The sequence below is a fragment of the Hoplias malabaricus genome, chromosome 15 (genome assembly GCF_029633855.1).
Source record: "Hoplias malabaricus isolate fHopMal1 chromosome 15, fHopMal1.hap1, whole genome shotgun sequence".
Taxonomy (NCBI): Eukaryota; Metazoa; Chordata; class Actinopteri; order Characiformes; family Erythrinidae; genus Hoplias; species Hoplias malabaricus.
Genome location: NC_089814.1, coordinates 27,220,492 through 27,244,582, shown reverse-complemented (window position 1 = coordinate 27,244,582; position 24,091 = coordinate 27,220,492).

Genomic DNA, 24,091 nt, shown 5'->3' with positions numbered 1-24,091 from the left:
AAAAAAACAAATAAACAAAAAACACTGCAAAGCCAATCATTTTAATTTGAGTTGTGAGGCTTTTTAGTTTACAAGCAGCTCTGTAACAAGAGTTACTCTCAGAACAGTCCTCTACAGCCAACAGTCATTGCTTATGGCCATAGCGCTCTTACAAATCCCGATCTTGTGGGCTTAGTTAGTACTTGGAATGGAGACTGCCAGGGAACACTAGGTGCTGTAAGCTTTTTTGCTTTAGGCTCCGATTGTGAAGATTGTATGCTACAGTCATTTAAACACAAGAGACGAGCAAAACTAAAAACAAATAAACAAATAAACAATAAATGAATAAAAAATAAACAAACAAATGAAAAAAACAAATAAACAAAAAACACTGCAAAGCCAATCATTTTAACTTGAGTTGTGAGGCCTTTTAGTTTACAAGCAGCTCTGTAACAAGAGTTACTCTTAGAACAGTCCTCTAACAGCCAACAGTCATTGCTGTTGCATTGAACACTAGGTGCTGTAAGCTCTTTAGCTTTAGGCTCCGATTGTGAAGATTGTATGCTACAGTCATTTAAACACAAGAGACGAGCAAAACTAAAAAGAAATAAACAAATAAACAATAAATGAATAAAAAATAAACAAACAAATGAAAAAAACAAATAAACAAAAAACACTGCAAAGCCAATCATTTTAACTTGAGTTGTGAGGCTTTTTAGTTTACAAGCAGCTCTGTAACAAGAGTTACTCTTAGAACAGTCCTCTAACAGCCAACAGTCATTGCTGTTGCATTGAACACTAGGTGCTTTAAGCTCTTTAGCTTTAGGCTCCGATTGTGAAGATTGTATGCTACAGTCATTTAAACACAAGAGACGAGCAAAACTAAAAAGAAATAAACAGATAAACAATAAATGAATAAAAAATAAACAAACAAATGAAAAAAACAAATAAACAAAAAACACTGCAAAGCCAATCATTTTAATTTGAGTTGTGAGGATTTTTAGTTTACAAGCAGCTCTGTAACAAGAGTTACTCTCAGAACAGTCCTCTACAGCCAACAGTCATTGCTTATGGCCATAGCGCTCTTACAAATCCCGATCTTGTGGGCTTAGTTAGTACTTGGAATGGAGACTGCCAGGGAACACTAGGTGCTGTAAGCTTTGTTGCTTTAGGCTCCGATTGTGAAGATTGTATGCTACAGTCATTTAAACACAAGAGACGAGCAAAACTAAAAAGAAATAAACAGATAAACAATAAATGAATAAAAAATAAACAAACAAATGAAAAAAACAAATAAACAAAAAACACTGCAAAGCCAATCATTTTAATTTGAGTTGTGAGGCTTTTTAGTTTACAAGCAGCTCTGTAACAAGAGTTACTCTCAGAACAGTCCTCTAACAGCCAACAGTCATTGCTGTTGCATTGAACACTAGGTGCTGTAAGCTCTTTAGCTTTAGGCTCCGATTGTGAAGATTGTATGCTACAGTCATTTAAACACAAGAGACGAGCAAAACTAAAAAGAAATAAACAAATAAACAATAAATGAATAAAAAATAAACAAACAAATGAAAAAAACAAATAAACAAAAAACACTGCAAAGCCAATCATTTTAACTTGAGTTGTGAGGCTCTTTAGTTTACAAGCAGCTCTGTAACAAGAGTTACTCTTAGAACAGTCCTCTAACAGCCAACAGTCATTGCTGTTGCATTGAACACTAGGTGCTGTAAGCTCTTTAGCTTTAGGCTCCGATTGTGAAGATTGTATGCTACAGTCATTTAAACACAAGAGACGAGCAAAACTAAAAAGAAATAAACAAATAAACAATAAATGAATAAAAAATAAACAAACAAATGAAAAAAACAAATAAACAAAAAACACTGCAAAGCCAATCATTTTAATTTGTGTTGTGAGGCTTTTTAGTTTACAAGCAGCTCTGTAACAAGAGTTACTCTCAGAACAGTCCTCTACAGCCAACAGTCATTGCTTATGGCCATAGCGCTCTTACAAATCCCGATCTTGTGGGCTTAGTTAGTGCTTGGAATGGAGACTGCCAGGGAACACTAGGTGCTGTAAGCTTTTTTGCTTTAGGCTCCGATTGTGAAGATTGTATGCTACAGTCATTCAAACACAAGAGACGAGCAAAACTAAAAAGAAATAAACAAATAAACAATAAATGAATAAAAAATAAACAAACAAATGAAAAAAACAAATAAACAAAAAACACTGCAAAGCCAATCATTTTAACTTGAGTTGTGAGGCTTTTTAGTTTACAAGCAGCTCTGTAACAAGAGTTACTCTTAGAACAGTCCTCTAACAGCCAACAGTCATTGCTGTTGCATTGAACACTAGGTGCTTTAAGCTCTTTAGCTTTAGGCTCCGATTGTGAAGATTGTATGCTACAGTCATTTAAACACAAGAGACGAGCAAAACTAAAAAGAAATAAACAGATAAACAATAAATGAATAAAAAATAAACAAACAAATGAAAAAAACAAATAAACAAAAAACACTGCAAAGCCAATCATTTTAATTTGAGTTGTGAGGATTTTTAGTTTACAAGCAGCTCTGTAACAAGAGTTACTCTCAGAACAGTCCTCTACAGCCAACAGTCATTGCTTATGGCCATAGCGCTCTTACAAATCCCGATCTTGTGGGCTTAGTTAGTACTTGGAATGGAGACTGCCAGGGAACACTAGGTGCTGTAAGCTTTGTTGCTTTAGGCTCCGATTGTGAAGATTGTATGCTACAGTCATTTAAACACAAGAGACGAGCAAAACTAAAAAGAAATAAACAGATAAACAATAAATGAATAAAAAATAAACAAACAAATGAAAAAAACAAATAAACAAAAAACACTGCAAAGCCAATCATTTTAATTTGAGTTGTGAGGCTTTTTAGTTTACAAGCAGCTCTGTAACAAGAGTTACTCTCAGAACAGTCCTCTAACAGCCAACAGTCATTGCTGTTGCATTGAACACTAGGTGCTGTAAGCTCTTTAGCTTTAGGCTCCGATTGTGAAGATTGTATGCTACAGTCATTTAAACACAAGAGACGAGCAAAACTAAAAAGAAATAAACAAATAAACAATAAATGAATAAAAAATAAACAAACAAATGAAAAAAACAAATAAACAAAAAACACTGCAAAGCCAATCATTTTAACTTGAGTTGTGAGGCTCTTTAGTTTACAAGCAGCTCTGTAACAAGAGTTACTCTTAGAACAGTCCTCTGACAGCCAACAGTCATTGCTGTTGCATTGAACACTAGGTGCTGTAAGCTCTTTAGCTTTAGGCTCCGATTGTGAAGATTGTATGCTACAGTCATTTAAACACAAGAGACGAGCAAAACTAAAAAGAAATAAACAGATAAACAATAAATGAATAAAAAATAAACAAACAAATGAAAAAAAAAATAAACAAAAAACACTGCAAAGCCAATCATTTTAATTTGAGTTGTGAGGCTTTTTAGTTTACAAGCAGCTCTGTAACAAGAGTTACTCTCAGAACAGTCCTCTACAGCCAACAGTCATTGCTTATGGCCATAGCGCTCTTACAAATCCCGATCTTGTGGGCTTAGTTAGTACTTGGAATGGAGACTGCCAGGGAACACTAGGTGCTGTAAGCTTTGTTGCTTTAGGCTCCGATTGTGAAGATTGTATGCTACAGTCATTTAAACACAAGAGACGAGCAAAACTAAAAAGAAATAAACAAATAAACAATAAATGAATAAAAAATAAACAAACAAATGAAAAAAACAAATAAACAAAAAACACTGCAAAGCCAATCATTTTAACTTGAGTTGTGAGGCTTTTTAGTTTACAAGCAGCTCTGTAACAAGAGTTACTCTTAGAACAGTCCTCTAACAGCCAACAGTCATTGCTGTTGCATTGAACACTAGGTGCTGTAAGCTCTTTAGCTTTAGGCTCCGATTGTGAAGATTGTATGCTACAGTCATTTAAACACAAGAGACGAGCAAAACTAAAAAGAAATAAACAGATAAACAATAAATGAATAAAAAATAAACAAACAAATGAAAAAAACAAATAAACAAAAAACACTGCAAAGCCAATCATTTTAATTTGAGTTGTGAGGCTTTTTAGTTTACAAGCAGCTCTGTAACAAGAGTTACTCTCAGAGCAGTCCTCTACAGCCAACAGTCATTGCTTATGGCCATAGCGCTCTTACAAATCCCGATCTTGTGGGCTTAGTTAGTACTTGGAATGGAGACTGCCAGGGAACACTAGGTGCTGTAAGCTTTGTTGCTTTAGGCTCCGATTGTGAAGATTGTATGCTACAGTCATTTAAACACAAGAGACGAGCAAAACTAAAAAGAAATAAACAAATAAACAATAAATGAATAAAAAATAAACAAACAAATGAAAAAAACAAATAAACAAAAAACACTGCAAAGCCAATCATTTTAACTTGAGTTGTGAGGCTTTTTAGTTTACAAGCAGCTCTGTAACAAGAGTTACTCTTAGAACAGTCCTCTAACAGCCAACAGTCATTGCTGTTGCATTGAACACTAGGTGCTTTAAGCTCTTTAGCTTTAGGCTCCGATTGTGAAGATTGTATGCTACAGTCATTTAAACACAAGAGACGAGCAAAACTAAAAAGAAATAAACAAATAAACAATAAATGAATAAAAAATAAACAAACAAATGAAAAAAACAAATAAACAAAAAACACTGCAAAGCCAATCATTTTAACTTGAGTTGTGAGGCTCTTTAGTTTACAAGCAGCTCTGTAACAAGAGTTACTCTTAGAACAGTCCTCTAACAGCCAACAGTCATTGCTGTTGCATTGAACACTAGGTGCTGTAAGCTCTTTAGCTTTAGGCTCCGATTGTGAAGATTGTATGCTACAGTCATTTAAACACAAGAGACGAGCAAAACTAAAAAGAAATAAACAAATAAACAATAAATGAATAAAAAATAAACAAACAAATGAAAAAAACAAATAAACAAAAAACACTGCAAAGCCAATCATTTTAATTTGTGTTGTGAGGCTTTTTAGTTTACAAGCAGCTCTGTAACAAGAGTTACTCTCAGAACAGTCCTCTACAGCCAACAGTCATTGCTTATGGCCATAGCGCTCTTACAAATCCCGATCTTGTGGGCTTAGTTAGTGCTTGGAATGGAGACTGCCAGGGAACACTAGGTGCTGTAAGCTTTTTTGCTTTAGGCTCCGATTGTGAAGATTGTATGCTACAGTCATTCAAACACAAGAGACGAGCAAAACTAAAAAGAAATAAACAAATAAACAATAAATGAATAAAAAATAAACAAACAAATGAAAAAAACAAATAAACAAAAAACACTGCAAAGCCAATCATTTTAACTTGAGTTGTGAGGCTTTTTAGTTTACAAGCAGCTCTGTAACAAGAGTTACTCTTAGAACAGTCCTCTAACAGCCAACAGTCATTGCTGTTGCATTGAACACTAGGTGCTTTAAGCTCTTTAGCTTTAGGCTCCGATTGTGAAGATTGTATGCTACAGTCATTTAAACACAAGAGACGAGCAAAACTAAAAAGAAATAAACAGATAAACAATAAATGAATAAAAAATAAACAAACAAATGAAAAAAACAAATAAACAAAAAACACTGCAAAGCCAATCATTTTAATTTGAGTTGTGAGGATTTTTAGTTTACAAGCAGCTCTGTAACAAGAGTTACTCTCAGAACAGTCCTCTACAGCCAACAGTCATTGCTTATGGCCATAGCGCTCTTACAAATCCCGATCTTGTGGGCTTAGTTAGTACTTGGAATGGAGACTGCCAGGGAACACTAGGTGCTGTAAGCTTTGTTGCTTTAGGCTCCGATTGTGAAGATTGTATGCTACAGTCATTTAAACACAAGAGACGAGCAAAACTAAAAAGAAATAAACAGATAAACAATAAATGAATAAAAAATAAACAAACAAATGAAAAAAACAAATAAACAAAAAACACTGCAAAGCCAATCATTTTAATTTGAGTTGTGAGGCTTTTTAGTTTACAAGCAGCTCTGTAACAAGAGTTACTCTCAGAACAGTCCTCTAACAGCCAACAGTCATTGCTGTTGCATTGAACACTAGGTGCTGTAAGCTCTTTAGCTTTAGGCTCCGATTGTGAAGATTGTATGCTACAGTCATTTAAACACAAGAGACGAGCAAAACTAAAAAGAAATAAACAAATAAACAATAAATGAATAAAAAATAAACAAACAAATGAAAAAAACAAATAAACAAAAAACACTGCAAAGCCAATCATTTTAACTTGAGTTGTGAGGCTCTTTAGTTTACAAGCAGCTCTGTAACAAGAGTTACTCTTAGAACAGTCCTCTGACAGCCAACAGTCATTGCTGTTGCATTGAACACTAGGTGCTGTAAGCTCTTTAGCTTTAGGCTCCGATTGTGAAGATTGTATGCTACAGTCATTTAAACACAAGAGACGAGCAAAACTAAAAAGAAATAAACAGATAAACAATAAATGAATAAAAAATAAACAAACAAATGAAAAAAAAAATAAACAAAAAACACTGCAAAGCCAATCATTTTAATTTGAGTTGTGAGGCTTTTTAGTTTACAAGCAGCTCTGTAACAAGAGTTACTCTCAGAACAGTCCTCTACAGCCAACAGTCATTGCTTATGGCCATAGCGCTCTTACAAATCCCGATCTTGTGGGCTTAGTTAGTACTTGGAATGGAGACTGCCAGGGAACACTAGGTGCTGTAAGCTTTGTTGCTTTAGGCTCCGATTGTGAAGATTGTATGCTACAGTCATTTAAACACAAGAGACGAGCAAAACTAAAAAGAAATAAACAAATAAACAATAAATGAATAAAAAATAAACAAACAAATGAAAAAAACAAATAAACAAAAAACACTGCAAAGCCAATCATTTTAACTTGAGTTGTGAGGCTTTTTAGTTTACAAGCAGCTCTGTAACAAGAGTTACTCTTAGAACAGTCCTCTAACAGCCAACAGTCATTGCTGTTGCATTGAACACTAGGTGCTGTAAGCTCTTTAGCTTTAGGCTCCGATTGTGAAGATTGTATGCTACAGTCATTTAAACACAAGAGACGAGCAAAACTAAAAAGAAATAAACAGATAAACAATAAATGAATAAAAAATAAACAAACAAATGAAAAAAACAAATAAACAAAAAACACTGCAAAGCCAATCATTTTAATTTGAGTTGTGAGGCTTTTTAGTTTACAAGCAGCTCTGTAACAAGAGTTACTCTCAGAGCAGTCCTCTACAGCCAACAGTCATTGCTTATGGCCATAGCGCTCTTACAAATCCCGATCTTGTGGGCTTAGTTAGTACTTGGAATGGAGACTGCCAGGGAACACTAGGTGCTGTAAGCTTTGTTGCTTTAGGCTCCGATTGTGAAGATTGTATGCTACAGTCATTTAAACACAAGAGACGAGCAAAACTAAAAAGAAATAAACAAATAAACAATAAATGAATAAAAAATAAACAAACAAATGAAAAAAACAAATAAACAAAAAACACTGCAAAGCCAATCATTTTAACTTGAGTTGTGAGGCTTTTTAGTTTACAAGCAGCTCTGTAACAAGAGTTACTCTTAGAACAGTCCTCTAACAGCCAACAGTCATTGCTGTTGCATTGAACACTAGGTGCTTTAAGCTCTTTAGCTTTAGGCTCCGATTGTGAAGATTGTATGCTACAGTCATTTAAGCACAAGAGACGAGCAAAACTAAAAAGAAATAAACAGATAAACAATAAATGAATAAAAAATAAACAAACAAATGAAAAAAACAAATAAACAAAAAACACTGCAAAGCCAATCATTTTAACTTGAGTTGTGAGGCTTTTTAGTTTACAAGCAGCTCTGTAACAAGAGTTACTCTTAGAACAGTCCTCTAACAGCCAACAGTCATTGCTGTTGCAATGAACACTAGGTGCTGTAAGCTCTTTAGCTTTAGGCTCCGATTGTGAAGATTGTATGCTACAGTCATTTAAACACAAGAGACGAGCAAAACTAAAAAGAAATAAACAAATAAACAATAAATGAATAAAAAATAAACAAACAAATGAAAAAAACAAATAAACAAAAAACACTGCAAAGCCAATCATTTTAACTTGAGTTGTGAGGCTCTTTAGTTTACAAGCAGCTCTGTAACAAGAGTTACTCTTAGAACAGTCCTCTAACAGCCAACAGTCATTGCTGTTGCATTGAACACTAGGTGCTGTAAGCTCTTTAGCTTTAGGCTCCGATTGTGAAGATTGTATGCTACAGTCATTTAAACACAAGAGACGAGCAAAACTAAAAAGAAATAAACAGATAAACAATAAATGAATAAAAAATAAACAAACAAATGAAAAAAACAAATAAACAAAAAACACTGCAAAGCCAATCATTTTAATTTGAGTTGTGAGGCTTTTTAGTTTACAAGCAGCTCTGTAACAAGAGTTACTCTCAGAACAGTCCTCTACAGCCAACAGTCATTGCTTATGGCCATAGCGCTCTTACAAATCCCGATCTTGTGGGCTTAGTTAGTACTTGGAATGGAGACTGCCAGGGAACACTAGGTGCTGTAAGCTTTTTTGCTTTAGGCTCCGATTGTGAAGATTGTATGCTACAGTCATTTAAACACAAGAGACGAGCAAAACTAAAAACAAATAAACAAATAAACAATAAATGAATAAAAAATAAACAAACAAATGAAAAAAACAAATAAACAAAAAACACTGCAAAGCCAATCATTTTAACTTGAGTTGTGAGGCCTTTTAGTTTACAAGCAGCTCTGTAACAAGAGTTACTCTTAGAACAGTCCTCTAACAGCCAACAGTCATTGCTGTTGCATTGAACACTAGGTGCTGTAAGCTCTTTAGCTTTAGGCTCCGATTGTGAAGATTGTATGCTACAGTCATTTAAACACAAGAGACGAGCAAAACTAAAAAGAAATAAACAAATAAACAATAAATGAATAAAAAATAAACAAACAAATGAAAAAAACAAATAAACAAAAAACACTGCAAAGCCAATCATTTTAACTTGAGTTGTGAGGCTTTTTAGTTTACAAGCAGCTCTGTAACAAGAGTTACTCTTAGAACAGTCCTCTAACAGCCAACAGTCATTGCTGTTGCATTGAACACTAGGTGCTTTAAGCTCTTTAGCTTTAGGCTCCGATTGTGAAGATTGTATGCTACAGTCATTTAAACACAAGAGACGAGCAAAACTAAAAAGAAATAAACAGATAAACAATAAATGAATAAAAAATAAACAAACAAATGAAAAAAACAAATAAACAAAAAACACTGCAAAGCCAATCATTTTAATTTGAGTTGTGAGGATTTTTAGTTTACAAGCAGCTCTGTAACAAGAGTTACTCTCAGAACAGTCCTCTACAGCCAACAGTCATTGCTTATGGCCATAGCGCTCTTACAAATCCCGATCTTGTGGGCTTAGTTAGTACTTGGAATGGAGACTGCCAGGGAACACTAGGTGCTGTAAGCTTTGTTGCTTTAGGCTCCGATTGTGAAGATTGTATGCTACAGTCATTTAAACACAAGAGACGAGCAAAACTAAAAAGAAATAAACAGATAAACAATAAATGAATAAAAAATAAACAAACAAATGAAAAAAACAAATAAACAAAAAACACTGCAAAGCCAATCATTTTAATTTGAGTTGTGAGGCTTTTTAGTTTACAAGCAGCTCTGTAACAAGAGTTACTCTCAGAACAGTCCTCTAACAGCCAACAGTCATTGCTGTTGCATTGAACACTAGGTGCTGTAAGCTCTTTAGCTTTAGGCTCCGATTGTGAAGATTGTATGCTACAGTCATTTAAACACAAGAGACGAGCAAAACTAAAAAGAAATAAACAAATAAACAATAAATGAATAAAAAATAAACAAACAAATGAAAAAAACAAATAAACAAAAAACACTGCAAAGCCAATCATTTTAACTTGAGTTGTGAGGCTCTTTAGTTTACAAGCAGCTCTGTAACAAGAGTTACTCTTAGAACAGTCCTCTAACAGCCAACAGTCATTGCTGTTGCATTGAACACTAGGTGCTGTAAGCTCTTTAGCTTTAGGCTCCGATTGTGAAGATTGTATGCTACAGTCATTTAAACACAAGAGACGAGCAAAACTAAAAAGAAATAAACAAATAAACAATAAATGAATAAAAAATAAACAAACAAATGAAAAAAACAAATAAACAAAAAACACTGCAAAGCCAATCATTTTAATTTGAGTTGTGAGGCTTTTTAGTTTACAAGCAGCTCTGTAACAAGAGTTACTCTCAGAACAGTCCTCTACAGCCAACAGTCATTGCTTATGGCCATAGCGCTCTTACAAATCCCGATCTTGTGGGCTTAGTTAGTGCTTGGAATGGAGACTGCCAGGGAACACTAGGTGCTGTAAGCTTTTTTGCTTTAGGCTCCGATTGTGAAGATTGTATGCTACAGTCATTCAAACACAAGAGACGAGCAAAACTAAAAAGAAATAAACAAATAAACAATAAATGAATAAAAAATAAACAAACAAATGAAAAAAACAAATAAACAAAAAACACTGCAAAGCCAATCATTTTAACTTGAGTTGTGAGGCTTTTTAGTTTACAAGCAGCTCTGTAACAAGAGTTACTCTTAGAACAGTCCTCTAACAGCCAACAGTCATTGCTGTTGCATTGAACACTAGGTGCTGTAAGCTCTTTAGCTTTAGGCTCCGATTGTGAAGATTGTATGCTACAGTCATTTAAACACAAGAGACGAGCAAAACTAAAAAGAAATAAACAAATAAACAATAAATGAATAAAAAATAAACAAACAAATGAAAAAAACAAATAAACAAAAAACACTGCAAAGCCAATCATTTTAATTTGAGTTGTGACGCTTTTTAGTTTACAAGCAGCTCTGTAACAAGAGTTACTCTTAGAACAGTCCTCTAACAGCCAACAGCCATTGCTTATGGCCATAGCGCTTTTACAAATCCCGATCTTGTGGGCTTAGTTAGTACTTGGAATGGAGACTGCCAGGGAACACTAGGTGCTGTAAGCTTTTTTGCTTTAGGCTCCGATTGTGAAGATTGTATGCTACAGTCATTTAAACACAAGAGACGAGCAAAACTAAAAAGAAATAAACAAATAAACAATAAATGAATAAAAAATAAACAAACAAATGAAAAAAACAAATAAACAAAAAACACTGCAAACCAATCATTTTAACTTGAGTTGTGAGGCTTTTTAGTTTACAAGCAGCTCTGTAACAAGAGTTACTCTTAGAACAGTCCTCTAACAGCCAACAGTCATTGCTGTTGCATTGAACACTAGGTGCTGTAAGCTCTTTAGCTTTAGGCTCCGATTGTGAAGATTGTATGCTACAGTCATTTAAACACAAGAGACGAGCAAAACTAAAAAGAAATAAACAGATAAACAATAAATGAATAAAAAATAAACAAACAAATGAAAAAAACAAATAAACAAAAAACACTGCAAAGCCAATCATTTTAATTTGAGTTGTGAGGCTTTTTAGTTTACAAGCAGCTCTGTAACAAGAGTTACTCTCAGAACAGTCCTCTAACAGCAAACAGTCATTGCTGTTGCAATAAACACTAGGTGCTGTAAGCTCTTTAGCTTTAGGCTCCGATTGTGAAGATTGTATGCTACAGTCATTTAAACACAAGAGACGAGCAAAACTAAAAAGAAATAAACAAATAAACAATAAATGAATAAAAAATAAACAAACAAATGAAAAAAACAAATAAACAAAAAACACTGCAAAGCCAATCATTTTAACTTGAGTTGTGAGGCTTTTTAGTTTACAAGCAGCTCTGTAACAAGAGTTACTCTTAGAACAGTCCTCTAACAGCCAACAGTCATTGCTGTTGCATTGAACACTAGGTGCTTTAAGCTCTTTAGCTTTAGGCTCCGATTGTGAAGATTGTATGCTACAGTCATTTAAACACAAGAGACGAGCAAAACTAAAAAGAAATAAACAGATAAACAATAAATGAATAAAAAATAAACAAACAAATGAAAAAAACAAATAAACAAAAAACACTGCAAAGCCAATCATTTTAATTTGAGTTGTGAGGATTTTTAGTTTACAAGCAGCTCTGTAACAAGAGTTACTCTCAGAACAGTCCTCTACAGCCAACAGTCATTGCTTATGGCCATAGCGCTCTTACAAATCCCGATCTTGTGGGCTTAGTTAGTACTTGGAATGGAGACTGCCAGGGAACACTAGGTGCTGTAAGCTTTGTTGCTTTAGGCTCCGATTGTGAAGATTGTATGCTACAGTCATTTAAACACAAGAGACGAGCAAAACTAAAAAGAAATAAACAGATAAACAATAAATGAATAAAAAATAAACAAACAAATGAAAAAAACAAATAAACAAAAAACACTGCAAAGCCAATCATTTTAATTTGAGTTGTGAGGCTTTTTAGTTTACAAGCAGCTCTGTAACAAGAGTTACTCTCAGAACAGTCCTCTAACAGCCAACAGTCATTGCTGTTGCATTGAACACTAGGTGCTGTAAGCTCTTTAGCTTTAGGCTCCGATTGTGAAGATTGTATGCTACAGTCATTTAAACACAAGAGACGAGCAAAACTAAAAAGAAATAAACAAATAAACAATAAATGAATAAAAAATAAACAAACAAATGAAAAAAACAATTAAACAAAAAACACTGCAAAGCCAATCATTTTAACTTGAGTTGTGAGGCTCTTTAGTTTACAAGCAGCTCTGTAACAAGAGTTACTCTTAGAACAGTCCTCTGACAGCCAACAGTCATTGCTGTTGCATTGAACACTAGGTGCTGTAAGCTCTTTAGCTTTAGGCTCCGATTGTGAAGATTGTATGCTACAGTCATTTAAACACAAGAGACGAGCAAAACTAAAAAGAAATAAACAGATAAACAATAAATGAATAAAAAATAAACAAACAAATGAAAAAAAAAATAAACAAAAAACACTGCAAAGCCAATCATTTTAATTTGAGTTGTGAGGCTTTTTAGTTTACAAGCAGCTCTGTAACAAGAGTTACTCTCAGAACAGTCCTCTACAGCCAACAGTCATTGCTTATGGCCATAGCGCTCTTACAAATCCCGATCTTGTGGGCTTAGTTAGTACTTGGAATGGAGACTGCCAGGGAACACTAGGTGCTGTAAGCTTTGTTGCTTTAGGCTCCGATTGTGAAGATTGTATGCTACAGTCATTTAAACACAAGAGACGAGCAAAACTAAAAAGAAATAAACAAATAAACAATAAATGAATAAAAAATAAACAAACAAATGAAAAAAACAAATAAACAAAAAACACTGCAAAGCCAATCATTTTAACTTGAGTTGTGAGGCTTTTTAGTTTACAAGCAGCTCTGTAACAAGAGTTACTCTTAGAACAGTCCTCTAACAGCCAACAGTCATTGCTGTTGCATTGAACACTAGGTGCTGTAAGCTCTTTAGCTTTAGGCTCCGATTGTGAAGATTGTATGCTACAGTCATTTAAACACAAGAGACGAGCAAAACTAAAAAGAAATAAACAGATAAACAATAAATGAATAAAAAATAAACAAACAAATGAAAAAAACAAATAAACAAAAAACACTGCAAAGCCAATCATTTTAATTTGAGTTGTGAGGCTTTTTAGTTTACAAGCAGCTCTGTAACAAGAGTTACTCTCAGAGCAGTCCTCTACAGCCAACAGTCATTGCTTATGGCCATAGCGCTCTTACAAATCCCGATCTTGTGGGCTTAGTTAGTACTTGGAATGGAGACTGCCAGGGAACACTAGGTGCTGTAAGCTTTGTTGCTTTAGGCTCCGATTGTGAAGATTGTATGCTACAGTCATTTAAACACAAGAGACGAGCAAAACTAAAAAGAAATAAACAAATAAACAATAAATGAATAAAAAATAAACAAACAAATGAAAAAAACAAATAAACAAAAAACACTGCAAAGCCAATCATTTTAACTTGAGTTGTGAGGCTTTTTAGTTTACAAGCAGCTCTGTAACAAGAGTTACTCTTAGAACAGTCCTCTAACAGCCAACAGTCATTGCTGTTGCATTGAACACTAGGTGCTTTAAGCTCTTTAGCTTTAGGCTCCGATTGTGAAGATTGTATGCTACAGTCATTTAAACACAAGAGACGAGCAAAACTAAAAAGAAATAAACAGATAAACAATAAATGAATAAAAAATAAACAAACAAATGAAAAAAACAAATAAACAAAAAACACTGCAAAGCCAATCATTTTAATTTGAGTTGTGAGGATTTTTAGTTTACAAGCAGCTCTGTAACAAGAGTTACTCTCAGAACAGTCCTCTACAGCCAACAGTCATTGCTTATGGCCATAGCGCTCTTACAAATCCCGATCTTGTGGGCTTAGTTAGTACTTGGAATGGAGACTGCCAGGGAACACTAGGTGCTGTAAGCTTTGTTGCTTTAGGCTCCGATTGTGAAGATTGTATGCTACAGTCATTTAAACACAAGAGACGAGCAAAACTAAAAAGAAATAAACAGATAAACAATAAATGAATAAAAAATAAACAAACAAATGAAAAAAACAAATAAACAAAAAACACTGCAAAGCCAATCATTTTAATTTGAGTTGTGAGGCTTTTTAGTTTACAAGCAGCTCTGTAACAAGAGTTACTCTCAGAACAGTCCTCTAACAGCCAACAGTCATTGCTGTTGCATTGAACACTAGGTGCTGTAAGCTCTTTAGCTTTAGGCTCCGATTGTGAAGATTGTATGCTACAGTCATTTAAACACAAGAGACGAGCAAAACTAAAAAGAAATAAACAAATAAACAATAAATGAATAAAAAATAAACAAACAAATGAAAAAAACAAATAAACAAAAAACACTGCAAAGCCAATCATTTTAACTTGAGTTGTGAGGCTCTTTAGTTTACAAGCAGCTCTGTAACAAGAGTTACTCTTAGAACAGTCCTCTGACAGCCAACAGTCATTGCTGTTGCATTGAACACTAGGTGCTGTAAGCTCTTTAGCTTTAGGCTCCGATTGTGAAGATTGTATGCTACAGTCATTTAAACACAAGAGACGAGCAAAACTAAAAAGAAATAAACAGATAAACAATAAATGAATAAAAAATAAACAAACAAATGAAAAAAAAAATAAACAAAAAACACTGCAAAGCCAATCATTTTAATTTGAGTTGTGAGGCTTTTTAGTTTACAAGCAGCTCTGTAACAAGAGTTACTCCCAGAACAGTCCTCTACAGCCAACAGTCATTGCTTATGGCCATAGCGCTCTTACAAATCCCGATCTTGTGGGCTTAGTTAGTACTTGGAATGGAGACTGCCAGGGAACACTAGGTGCTGTAAGCTTTGTTGCTTTAGGCTCCGATTGTGAAGATTGTATGCTACAGTCATTTAAACACAAGAGACGAGCAAAACTAAAAAGAAATAAACAAATAAACAATAAATGAATAAAAAATAAACAAACAAATGAAAAAAACAAATAAACAAAAAACACTGCAAAGCCAATCATTTTAACTTGAGTTGTGAGGCTTTTTAGTTTACAAGCAGCTCTGTAACAAGAGTTACTCTTAGAACAGTCCTCTAACAGCCAACAGTCATTGCTGTTGCATTGAACACTAGGTGCTGTAAGCTCTTTAGCTTTAGGCTCCGATTGTGAAGATTGTATGCTACAGTCATTTAAACACAAGAGACGAGCAAAACTAAAAAGAAATAAACAGATAAACAATAAATGAATAAAAAATAAACAAACAAATGAAAAAAACAAATAAACAAAAAACACTGCAAAGCCAATCATTTTAATTTGAGTTGTGAGGCTTTTTAGTTTACAAGCAGCTCTGTAACAAGAGTTACTCTCAGAGCAGTCCTCTACAGCCAACAGTCATTGCTTATGGCCATAGCGCTCTTACAAATCCCGATCTTGTGGGCTTAGTTAGTACTTGGAATGGAGACTGCCAGGGAACACTAGGTGCTGTAAGCTTTGTTGCTTTAGGCTCCGATTGTGAAGATTGTATGCTACAGTCATTTAAACACAAGAGACGAGCAAAACTAAAAAGAAATAAACAAATAAACAATAAATGAATAAAAAATAAACAAACAAATGAAAAAAACAAATAAACAAAAAACACTGCAAAGCCAATCATTTTAACTTGAGTTGTGAGGCTTTTTAGTTTACAAGCAGCTCTGTAACAAGAGTTACTCTTAGAACAGTCCTCTAACAGCCAACAGTCATTGCTGTTGCATTGAACACTAGGTGCTTTAAGCTCTTTAGCTTTAGGCTCCGATTGTGAAGATTGTATGCTACAGTCATTTAAGCACAAGAGACGAGCAAAACTAAAAAGAAATAAACAGATAAACAATAAATGAATAAAAAATAAACAAACAAATGAAAAAAACAAATAAACAAAAAACACTGCAAAGCCAATCATTTTAATTTGAGTTGTGAGGCTTTTTAGTTTACAAGCAGCTCTGTAACAAGAGTTACTCTCAGAACAGTCCTCTACAGCCAACAGTCATTGCTTATGGCCATAGCGCTCTTACAAATCCCGATCTTGTGGGCTTAGTTAGTACTTGGAATGGAGACTGCCAGGGAACACTAGGTGCTGTAAGCTTTGTTGCTTTAGGCTCCGATTGTGAAGATTGTATGCTACAGTCATTTAAACACAAGAGACGAGCAAAACTAAAAAGAAATAAACAAATAAACAATAAATGAATAAAAAATAAACAAACAAATGAAAAAAACAAATAAACAAAAAACACTGCAAAGCCAATCATTTTAACTTGAGTTGTGAGGCTTTTTAGTTTACAAGCAGCTCTGTAACAAGAGTTACTCTTAGAACAGTCCTCTAACAGCCAACAGTCATTGCTGTTGCATTGAACACTAGGTGCTGTAAGCTCTTTAGCTTTAGGCTCCGATTGTGAAGATTGTATGCTACAGTCATTTAAACACAAGAGACGAGCAAAACTAAAAAGAAATAAACAGATAAACAATAAATGAATAAAAAATAAACAAACAAATGAAAAAAACAAATAAACAAAAAACACTGCAAAGCCAATCATTTTAATTTGAGTTGTGAGGCTTTTTAGTTTACAAGCAGCTCTGTAACAAGAGTTACTCTCAGAACAGTCCTCTAACAGCAAACAGTCATTGCTGTTGCAATGAACACTAGGTGCTGTAAGCTCTTTAGCTTTAGGCTCCGATTGTGAAGATTGTATGCTACAGTCATTTAAACACAAGAGACGAGCAAAACTAAAAAGAAATAAACAGATAAACAATAAATGAATAAAAAATAAACAAACAAATGAAAAAAACAAATAAACAAAAAACACTGCAAAGCCAATCATTTTAATTTGAGTTGTGAGGCTTTTTAGTTTACAAGCAGCTCTGTAACAAGAGTTACTCTCAGAACAGTCCTCTACAGCCAACAGTCATTGCTTATGGCCATAGCGCTCTTACAAATCCCGATCTTGTGGGCTTAGTTAGTACTTGGAATGGAGACTGCCAGGGAACACTAGGTGCTGTAAGCTTTTTTGCTTTAGGCTCCGATTGTGAAGATTGTATGCTACAGTCATTTAAACACAAGAGACGAGCAAAACTAAAAACAAATAAACAAATAAACAATAAATGAATAAAAAATAAACAAACAAATGAAAAAAAACAAATAAACAAAAAAACACTGCAAAGCCAATCATTTTAACTTGAGTTGTGAGGCCTTTTAGTTTACAAGCAGCTCTGTAACAAGAGTTACTCTTAGAACAGTCCTCTAACAGCCAACAGTCATTGCTGTTGCATTGAACACTAGGTGCTGTAAGCTCTTTAGCTTTAGGCTCCGATTGTGAAGATTGTATGCTACAGTCATTTAAACACAAGAGACGAGCAAAACTAAAAAGAAATAAACAAATAAACAATAAATGAATAAAAAATAAACAAACAAATGAAAAAAACAAATAAACAAAAAACACTGCAAAGCCAATCATTTTAACTTGAGTTGTGAGGCTTTTTAGTTTACAAGCAGCTCTGTAACAAGAGTTACTCTTAGAACAGTCCTCTAACAGCCAACAGTCATTGCTGTTGCATTGAACACTAGGTGCTGTAAGCTCTTTAGCTTTAGGCTCCGATTGTGAAGATTGTATGCTACAGTCATTTAAACACAAGAGACGAGCAAAACTAAAAAGAAATAAACAAATAAACAATAAATGAATAAAAAATAAACAAACAAATGAAAAAAACAAATAAACAAAAAACACTGCAAAGCCAATCATTTTAACTTGAGTTGTGAGGCTCTTTAGTTTACAAGCAGCTCTGTAACAAGAGTTACTCTTAGAACAGTCCTCTGACAGCCAACAGTCATTGCTGTTGCATTGAACACTAGGTGCTGTAAGCTCTTTAGCTTTAGGCTCCGATTGTGAAGATTGTATGCTACAGTCATTTAAACACAAGAGACGAGCAAAACTAAAAAGAAATAAACAGATAAACAATAAATGAATAAAAAATAAACAAACAAATGAAAAAAAAAATAAACAAAAATCACTGCAAAGCCAATCATTTTAATTTGAGTTGTGAGGCTTTTTAGTTTACAAGCAGCTCTGTAACAAGAGTTACTCTCAGAACAGTCCTCTACAGCCAACAGTCATTGCTTATGGCCATAGCGCTCTTACAAATCCCGATCTTGTGGGCTTAGTTAGTGCTTGGAATGGAGACTGCCAGGGAACACTAGGTGCTGTAAGCTTTTTTGCTTTAGGCTCCGATTGTGAAGATTGTATGCTACAGTCATTTAAACACAAGTGACGAGCAAAACTAAAAAGAAATAAACAGATAAACAATAAATGAATAAAAAATAAACAAACAAATGAAAAAAACAAATAAACAAAAAACACTGCAAAGCCAATCATTTTAATTTGAGTTGTGAGGCTTTTTAGTTTACAAGCAGCTCTGTAACAAGAGTTACTCTCAGAACAGTCCTCTACAGCCAACAGTCATTGCTTATGGCCATAGCGCTCTTACAAATCCCGATCTTGTGGGCTTAGTTAGTACTTGGAATGGAGACTGCCAGGGAACACTAGGTGCTGTAAGCTTTGTTGCTTTAGGCTCCGATTGTGAAGATTGTATGCTACAGTCATTTAAACACAAGAGACGAGCAAAACTAAAAAGAAATAAACAAATAAACAATAAATGAATAAAAAATAAACAAACAAATGAAAAAACAAATAAACAAAAAACACTGCAAAGCCAATCATTTTAACTTGAGTTGTGAGGCTTTTTAGTTTACAAGCAGCTCTGTAACAAGAGTTACTCTTAGAACAGTCCTCTAACAGCCAACAGTCATTGCTGTTGCATTGAACACTAGGTGCTGTAAGCTCTTTAGCTTTAGGCTCCGATTGTGAAGATTGTATGCTACAGTCATTTAAACACAAGAGACGAGCAAAACTAAAAAGAAATAAACAGATAAACAATAAATGAATAAAAAATAAACAAACAAATGAAAAAAACAAATAAACAAAAAACACTGCAAAGCCAATCATTTTAATTTGAGTTGTGAGGCTTTTTAGTTTACAAGCAGCTCTGTAACAAGAGTTACTCTCAGAGCAGTCCTCTACAGCCAACAGTCATTGCTTATGGCCATAGCGCTCTTACAAATCCCGATCTTGTGGGCTTAGTTAGTACTTGGAATGGAGACTGCCAGGGAACACTAGGTGCTGTAAGCTTTGTTGCTTTAGGCTCCGATTGTGAAGATTGTATGCTACAGTCATTTAAACACAAGAGACGAGCAAAACTAAAAAGAAATAAACAATTAAACAATAAATGAATAAAAAATAAACAAACAAATGAAAAAAACAAATAAACAAAAAACACTGCAAAGCCAATCATTTTAACTTGAGTTGTGAGGCCTTTTAGTTTACAAGCAGCTCTGTAACAAGAGTTACTCTTAGAACAGTCCTCTAACAGCCAACAGTCATTGCTGTTGCATTGAACACTAGGTGCTGTAAGCTCTTTAGCTTTAGGCTCCGATTGTGAAGATTGTATGCTACAGTCATTTAAACACAAGAGACGAGCAAAACTAAAAAGAAATAAACAAATAAACAATAAATGAATAAAAAATAAACAAACAAATGAAAAAAACAAATAAACAAAAAACACTGCAAAGCCAATCATTTTAACTTGAGTTGTGAGGCTTTTTAGTTTACAAGCAGCTCTGTAACAAGAGTTACTCTTAGAACAGTCCTCTAACAGCCAACAGTCATTGCTGTTGCATTGAACACTAGGTGCTGTAAGCTCTTTAGCTTTAGGCTCCGATTGTGAAGATTGTATGCTACAGTCATTTAAACACAAGAGACGAGCAAAACTAAAAAGAAATAAACAAATAAACAATAAATGAATAAAAAATAAACAAACAAATGAAAAAAACAAATAAACAAAAAACACTGCAAAGCCAATCATTTTAACTTGAGTTGTGAGGCTCTTTAGTTTACAAGCAGCTCTGTAACAAGAGTTACTCTTAGAACAGTCCTCTGACAGCCAACAGTCATTGCTGTTGCATTGAACACTAGGTGCTGTAAGCTCTTTAGCTTTAGGCTCCGATTGTGAAGATTGTATGCTACAGTCATTTAAACACAAGAGACGAGCAAAACTAAAAAGAAATAAACAGATAAACAATAAATGAATAAAAAATAAACAAACAAATGAAAAAAAAAATAAACAAAAATCACTGCAAAGCCAATCATTTTAATTTGAGTTGTGAGGCTTTTTAGTTTACAAGCAGCTCTGTAACAAGAGTTACTCTCAGAACAGTCCTCTACAGCCAACAGTCATTGCTTATGGCCATAGCGCTCTTACAAATCCCGATCTTGTGGGCTTAGTTAGTGCTTGGAATGGAGACTGCCAGGGAACACTAGGTGCTGTAAGCTTTTTTGCTTTAGGCTCCGATTGTGAAGATTGTATGCTACAGTCATTTAAACACAAGTGACGAGCAAAACTAAAAAGAAATAAACAGATAAACAATAAATGAATAAAAAATAAACAAACAAATGAAAAAAACAAATAAACAAAAAACACTGCAAAGCCAATCATTTTAATTTGAGTTGTGAGGCTTTTTAGTTTACAAGCAGCTCTGTAACAAGAGTTACTCTCAGAACAGTCCTCTACAGCCAACAGTCATTGCTTATGGCCATAGCGCTCTTACAAATCCCGATCTTGTGGGCTTAGTTAGTACTTGGAATGGAGACTGCCAGGGAACACTAGGTGCTGTAAGCTTTGTTGCTTTAGGCTCCGATTGTGAAGATTGTATGCTACAGTCATTTAAACACAAGAGACGAGCAAAACTAAAAAGAAATAAACAAATAAACAATAAATGAATAAAAAATAAACAAACAAATGAAAAAACAAATAAACAAAAAACACTGCAAAGCCAATCATTTTAACTTGAGTTGTGAGGCTTTTTAGTTTACAAGCAGCTCTGTAACAAGAGTTACTCTTAGAACAGTCCTCTAACAGCCAACAGTCATTGCTGTTGCATTGAACACTAGGTGCTGTAAGCTCTTTAGCTTTAGGCTCCGATTGTGAAGATTGTATGCTACAGTCATTTAAACACAAGAGACGAGCAAAACTAAAAAGAAATAAACAGATAAACAATAAATGAATAAAAAATAAACAAACAAATGAAAAAAACAAATAAACAAAAAACACTGCAAAGCCAATCATTTTAATTTGAGTTGTGAGGCTTTTTAGTTTACAAGCAGCTCTGTAACAAGAGTTACTCTCAGAGCAGTCCTCTACAGCCAACAGTCATTGCTTATGGCCATAGCGCTCTTACAAATCCCGATCTTGTGGGCTTAGTTAGTACTTGGAATGGAGACTGCCAGGGAACACTAGGTGCTGTAAGCTTTGTTGCTTTAGGCTCCGATTGTGAAGATTGTATGCTACAGTCATTTAAACACAAGAGACGAGCAAAACTAAAAAGAAATAAACAATTAAACAATAAATGAATAAAAAATAAACAAACAAATGAAAAAAACAAATAAACAAAAAACACTGCAAAGCCAATCATTTTAACTTGAGTTGTGAGGCTTTTTAGTTTACAAGCAGCTCTGTAACAAGAGTTACTCTTAGAACAGTCCTCTAACAGCCAACAGTCATTGCTGTTGCATTGAACACTAGGTGCTGTAAGCTCTTTAGCTTTAGGCTCCGATTGTGAAGATTGTATGCTACAGTCATTTAAGCACAAGAGACGAGCAAAACTAAAAAGAAATAAACAGATAAACAATAAATGAATAAAAAATAAACAAACAAATGAAAAAAACAAATAAACAAAAAACACTGCAAAGCCAATCATTTTAATTTGAGTTGTGAGGCTTTTTAGTTTACAAGCAGCTCTGTAACAAGAGTTACTCTCAGAACAGTCCTCTACAGCCAACAGTCATTGCTTATGGCCATAGCGCTCTTACAAATCCCGATCTTGTGGGCTTAGTTAGTACTTGGAATGGAGACTGCCAGGGAACACTAGGTGCTGTAAGCTTTGTTGCTTTAGGCTCCGATTGTGAAGATTGTATGCTACAGTCATTTAAACACAAGAGACGAGCAAAACTAAAAAGAAATAAACAAATAAACAATAAATGAATAAAAAATAAACAAACAAATGAAAAAAACAAATAAACAAAAAACACTGCAAAGCCAATCATTTTAACTTGAGTTGTGAGGCTTTTTAGTTTACAAGCAGCTCTGTAACAAGAGTTACTCTTAGAACAGTCCTCTAACAGCCAACAGTCATTGCTGTTGCATTGAACACTAGGTGCTGTAAGCTCTTTAGCTTTAGGCTCCGATTGTGAAGATTGTATGCTACAGTCATTTAAACACAAGAGACGAGCAAAACTAAAAAGAAATAAACAAATAAACAATAAATGAATAAAAAATAAACAAACAAATGAAAAAAACAAATAAACAAAAAACACTGCAAAGCCAATCATTTTAACTTGAGTTGTGAGGCTTTTTAGTTTACAAGCAGCTCTGTAACAAGAGTTACTCTTAGAACAGTCCTCTAACAGCCAACAGTCATTGCTGTTGCATTGAACACTAGGTGCTGTAAGCTCTTTAGCTTTAGGCTCCGATTGTGAAGATTGTATGCTACAGTCATTTAAACACAAGAGACGAGCAAAACTAAAAAGAAATAAACAAATAAACAATAAATGAATAAAAAATAAACAAACGAATGAAAAAAACAAATAAACAAAAAACACTGCAAAGCCAATCATTTTAATTTGAGTTTTGAGGCTTTTTAGTTTACAAGCAGCTCTGTAACAAGAGTTACTCTTAGAACAGTCCTCTAACAGCCAACAGTCATTGCTGTTGCACTGAACACTAGGTGCTGTAAGCTCTTTAGCTTTAGGCTCCGATTGTGAAGATTGTATGCTACAGTCATTTAAACACAAGAGACGAGCAAAACTAAAAAGAAATAAACAGATAAACAATAAATGAATAAAAAATAAACAAACAAATGAAAAAAACAAATAAACAAAAAACACTGCAAAGCCAATCATTTTAATTTGAGTTGTGAGGCTTTTTAGTTTACAAGCAGCTCTGTAACAAGAGTTACTCTCAGAGCAGTCCTCTACAGCCAACAGTCATTGCTTATGGCCATAGCGCTCTTACAAATCCCGATCTTGTGGGCTTAGTTAGTACTTGGAATGGAGACTGCCAGGGAACACTAGGTGCTGTAAGCTTTGTTGCTTTAGGCTCCGATTGTGAAGATTGTATGCTACAGTCATTTAAACACAAGAGACGAGCAAAACTAAAAAGAAATAAACAGATAAACAATAAATGAATAAAAAATAAACAAACAAATGAAAAAAACAAATAAACAAAAAACACTGCAAAGCCAATCATTTTAATTTGAGTTGTGAGGCTTTTTAGTTTACAAGCAGCTCTGTAACAAGAGTTACTCTCAGAGCAGTCCTCTAACAGCCAACAGTCATTGCTGTTGCACTGAACACTAGGTGCTGTAAGCTCTTTAGCTTTAGGCTCCGATTGTGAAGATTGTATGCTACAGTCATTTAAACACAAGAGACGAGCAAAACTAAAAAGAAATAAACAGATAAACAATAAATGAATAAAAAATAAACAAACAAATGAAAAAAAACAAATAAACAAAAAACACTGCAAAGCCAA